The following is a 5,598-nucleotide window of genomic DNA, read 5'->3' on the forward strand; positions in this document are numbered from 1 at the left end:
GGGGTCAATCTTTTGCTTTTTTTTTTTTTTTTAACAATGCGATTATTTCACACTATTGAGATCTCTGAAAAATTCCCAAGATCCTCTGCTGTTCCTGTGTCACAGTTCTTTTGGGGACACGTGAAGTAAATAGTCATCATTCTGATTCCCCTGTATAAGATCCAGGAACCCCTTCCCAAAGACACCCAGGCCTTGGCACAGGGCAGAACAGCCAGTCCATCCAAACACTTCCTTCTTCAAGTCAACTATTAGAGAGTTCAGATGCATGGGGCTTTGTGGTTTAGCAGAACAGAGCTTCCTTGACAACCCACAGAACAGAGCTTCCTTTGCCACCGAAGACAGGATGCATCTAAATGTCTCTCTTCTTCTAAGGGTGAATGAAAAGAAACAGAACCTAATCTCTTTCAACCTGTACCAGAGACAGGCCCAAGTCCATGCCCCCTGTATCCATCTCCCAAGACCAGTATGTCTATGCTAGCAGGAGGATTCAAGGGTATACAGACCTCTTTTCTGAATTAGTGGCACAAACTCAGAATGCCAGCTACACAGCAAAGGGATGCTTCCTTAGCAAGTATGAGGTCCTACATTCAACCTCTAGTACCATACTCCCCCCACCCCACCCCCGCCATCTATATTTTAGCGTGTGGCAATTTTCACTTAAAATTGTGTCATCTATGGAGAGAAGGAGTTAAAGGCTTGGTCTTGGCCTCCTGATACATTGATTCTCTGCTGTTATTGATGCTATTTAGCCAGGATTTCCTGGAAGTCAATCTGAATTCCAGCTATTGTAAGAGACACTTACGATTGCTACCATCATAATATTACCACGTGAATTATTTTTATCAGTATGATTTGGTAGGCACTGGTCTGTCCCCTTATCAGTGTGATCCTGTAATAATAGAAAAGAACTGACAGCGTCAATCATAAAGAAGGCATTGATTGATTGAACATCCAGTTGAATTGTTGGTCCTTATCCATCTCCAATTCTGGTTCTAAAAAGGGGAGAATAACAAACATTAAAATATGACATGAATGTTCGAGTCTCCAAAGATTTCAAATTTGAACTGCTTTGGAAACTTTGATAACCTTTTTTCTTTTCCCACAAAATTGTCTCCGGGGTTTCTTTCAGTTATGTGTGTTTACCAGGAGTCATTCCTTTTATTCACAGGGACTTTCAACTGTTCGAATTGCCACAATTTATCTGACCAATGGCTGCTGGGCCTCTGGATTCTTTACTATGTCAGTGACAATGGATAGAGCCGCTACATGCATTTATGTATAGGTTTTGTGGGTCATATGTTTTCATTACTATTGGTAAAAACCTGGCAGTGGAACAGCTGTGTGGCACAGCAGGTGCGCATGCCACTTACGAAGTGCGAACCAGTTTTTAAAATTGGCTGGACCAGTTACCTCCCCTCGAGCAGTGTGGCGGAGTTCTACAGGGCATTCGAAATGGTTTCCAACAGGATTAAAAAGAAAGGGGTAAGGTGTTTGTTATAGGAAAAAAACAGATGTGAGGCTTAGTTATTCTTGTGGTTGATAGCTACAGCTGATGGTCAGTGTGTTCTCACATAGCCTCTGAGTGACCTTTGTCTCCCCTGTGCACTGAAAATGTTGTCACTTAGAGCTGCTGGAAGATGCGGGGCTGGGTCTTCTCAATCTTTGTTGCCTCAGTTCCCAGCAGCATCTAGTCCAAAATGATTCTGAACATGCACTGATGGACTCCACAGCAGGCATCACTAGTGGATGAGGATGGGTAGACTCAACAGCAGGCATCACTAGTGAATAAGGATGGGTAGACTCAACAGCAGGCATCACTAGTGGATGAGGATGGGTAGACTCAACAGCAGGCATCACTAGTGGATGAGGATGGGTGGACCCAACAGCAGGCATCAGTAATGGATGAGGTGCCACCAGAGAGTTCCTTTGCTTCTTGTTTTCTATGGCAAAGGTATCAATGGTAATGAATATTACCCAATAACACAGTAATTGTGGCAAATACTAAGATAATGGTTGTTGGAAGGCTATATTAAGTGGAGTCAGAAGGTTGGTGAGATAGCTCAGTGGGTACACATGCTTGTCAGGCAAGTCTGATGACCTGAGTTTACTCTTTGGGACCCACATAAAAGAGACAAGGAGAAGATTGCCTCCAGGAGTTGTTTTCTGACATTCAGAGTGTTCCATGGTATGTGAAAGTGCATGCACATGCAAACACACACACATACACACACACGAAGACACATATAGACACACATCTACACACACAGACACACATATACATATACACATATATACACACATATAGATATACACAACCATATACAGACATACACAGATACACATAGAGTCACACACACATACATATAGATACACACACACACACACATACACATATACACAAATCACAGACATACACATATACACATATACATAGATACACATACAGATATACACACATACACAGATACACAGATACACAGACACACACACATATGCACATAAACACACAGACACAAATCATAGACACACACACACGTATATATATATATATATATATATATACACATACAGATACCCACACATACACAGACACACATATACATATAGATACACAGACACACACACATACACATAGATACACACAGATACACATACATACACATAGACACATAGACATAAATCACACACATACACATAGATACACACATACACACATATACAAACACACATAGACACACACACACACACACACACACACACACACACACACACACACACACACACAGGCCCACAAACACACAGGAATAAGAAAACATTGAAAATCATAAAAGCCAAAGATACCATGGTGAAAAAAAAAGTATACACTGGCTAACTTTGATTGTGAACTTCTTTGGAGTTAGGATTTCTCAGGCGACAAATGTCTGCTCTTGTCTTCGAGGTTCCTTCCTGAAAAACCCTTTCAGAAAGTTGAGAGGATCCACCCTAGGCATGAGTGGCCCCAGGGCTCATACTGTATAAAAATGGAAGAGTCAATTGAGCACCAGCTTCATCACTCTTCACTTCCTGACTTGCTGGGGTGTGGGGACCCCCAGACATGCCACGCATTCCTACTACTGTACTCTCCAAGCCATGAGGGATTTTACCTCTCAAGACACCAGCCACGAGAAACCCTCCCTCTCACAACGTTTTTGGTTGCAGTAATGAAATTGTAACTAGTACACAGGCAAGAGAGATTATGTCAGACCGACTATATCTGGAGGTTGCGATCAGGTCCTGTGGTTCTTAGATGCTGTCTGATTTTCTCTTTGGATGGAGTATGGCGAACCCCGAAGGTGTTTACTGAAGGTGTGTAACCAGCCCAGCTCTCCCTGCTTCTTTCTGCCAGCCATCTTGATCCTAAACATTCCCTGTTCCTTTTCTTTGTTACGATTTCAATGCTAGAAATGGAACAGCCACCTGAAGAAAGTGTGTGTGTGTGTGTGTGTGTGTGTGTGTGTGTGTGTGTGTGTGTGTGTGTGTGTGACTCATTTCTGAAGCCATTAGCCACTGGGCTCTCCTGTAGATAGATAGACATCTCCATTTAGCAGGGAATGCCACATTCTTTCTCCTTCCCTCCCCTCTCCTCCTCGGTCCCTCTCTGCCTTTCTCTCTTCCTTTCTTCTCTCATCCCCATTTCCTCCCCGAGGTCAAATTCAGGTCCTCTTTGAACCCCCACAGATTTCTTGGCTCTAGCACAGCATTTTGCGGCTGCTCATAGGATGTTTCTGGGGATTCTGTCTGTGCCTGCGCCCGGGAACAGTCCCTTCTCTTCAGGTGTGTACTTTGTTCTTCTTTGAAATGCCTTCCGGGTGCCGCTGCCATCCTCCAAACATCCTCATTCTGCCGACCCTGACTGGATCAGGCCGGAACGTTTATCTACGGTCTTTTAAAGTAGAAGCGACTCTCATTGGCTACTCTGCACATGATCACAACACAGAACCATAGAAACAAGTGCAGGCCGCCCCAGGAAGGGGTGCTGTGGAACTGGGGGTGGCTCACAACCCAAAAGGAGGCCACAAGATTGTAGGAGAAGGGGAGAGCACTCTAGAGGCTGTAATGGGAGGCTGGGATTTAGCTCCGTGAATCTGGGTAATTTGTTTACACTGAACTGTAGATTCCTCAAACAGCAGTCTGCAGGTTGGTCAACTAACAATTTGTTTTCTATTTTCTGCCCCTGCTTCATGTTTCTTTTTTTGTCTCCTTTCTTGCCCATTGTTTTGATTCTGAAAATTATCCCCATGTCTTCTGTCCATCATCTCTTAAATTATAAATCCCTTTACTGGACACTGGGGCTTAAAGGTTTGCAACAGCATTTAATGTAGCCCCATAGTCCATTTCTTTCTGGATGGTGCTCGAATCTTAAGAAGTTATCTCTGAACTCGGCATTGTACACACAGACACACTTCTAATCTCAGGAGTTGGGAAGTAGAGGCAGGTGAATTTCTGTGAGTTCAAGGACAGCCTGATCTACATAGTGAATTACAGGATAAGCCAAAAAAAAAAAAAAAGACCCACAAAAAACCAAACCAAACCAAAACAGAAAACCATAGTGAGACCCTGGCTTAGAAATAAACAAAAATGAAACCCCCAAACCAAAAACCCCGAACAGCTACCATTTTTGTGGACGACGCTGGAGGGAGATCATCTGTTGGAGCAGAGCCAGAGGGGAGCTGCTGGGCCTATCCGAGTGTCGGGATTCCGAGCTTCAGCCTTTTGAACCCAGGATCTCAAAATGCATCGAGATTCCTGTCTGTAAGGTTTGTGCAGGCAATCTTGGAAAGAGTGGGAACGAGACTGACCTAGAACGGGCTTTTGGCTGTTATGGACCCCTCCGAAGTGTGGCTTTGCTTGTGCTGAATTTGAGGATCCCTGAGATGCTGCTGATGCTGTCCTCGAGCTAGACAGAAGAATACCATGTGGCTGCCGTGTAAGTGGAACTGTCAAATGGTGAAAAAGAAGTCCAAATCGTAGCCTACCTCCCTCTTGGGGTCATCATCTTTGAAATGATCACTGCAGGAGAAGGCCCCCATCTCAGCACAGATCTCCAAGAAGAAGCTTCTCCCAAAGCCGGAGCAGGTCACTTTCTAGAGATAGAAGAGAAAGGTCTCTGTTTTGTGAGAGAAATCTCAAGCCCTCTAGATCCTTCTCTAGGTCTCATAGCCGATCTAGGTCAAATGAAAGGCAATAGAAGACCAGTTTGCAAAAGAAGCAGTGTCTAGGAAATAACTTCATTTGACAGGAGTGTGTGCAGCAAATTAAAGTTTTGTGTGAGACTTCATAAGCTTGGTGCATTTTTAAGATGTTTTAGCCTTTCTAATTTGCTTTGTCTCTCAGAACAGTAACACATAAAACATGTAATTCTCCATGGTTTCAAGTGGATCATATGAGACATGTGATAGCAAGAATTGTTAGTTTACTATGTTCTTTTAAGCAAGATTGAATTTGCCTTGAACTTTAGTTTTTCATAGACTGAAATAAAGCTGGGTCCTGTCCAGTTGAAGTATGATGTCCTAATGACATAGAAACGACCGATGGGAATTGAGTAAAGCTGTAATTCCT

At 43.4% G+C, this 5,598-nt stretch overlaps 1 pseudogene; it reads left to right on the top strand.

The window, feature by feature from the left end:
- The first annotated feature begins 4,771 nt into the window (after nucleotides 1-4,771).
- Nucleotides 4,772-5,227, top strand: LOC116894632 (annotated as a pseudogene).
- The last annotated feature ends 371 nt before the right edge of the window (nucleotides 5,228-5,598 follow it).

Source organism: Rattus rattus, chromosome 2 (assembly GCF_011064425.1).
Source record: "Rattus rattus isolate New Zealand chromosome 2, Rrattus_CSIRO_v1, whole genome shotgun sequence".
NCBI classification, from domain to species: Eukaryota; Metazoa; Chordata; class Mammalia; order Rodentia; family Muridae; genus Rattus; species Rattus rattus.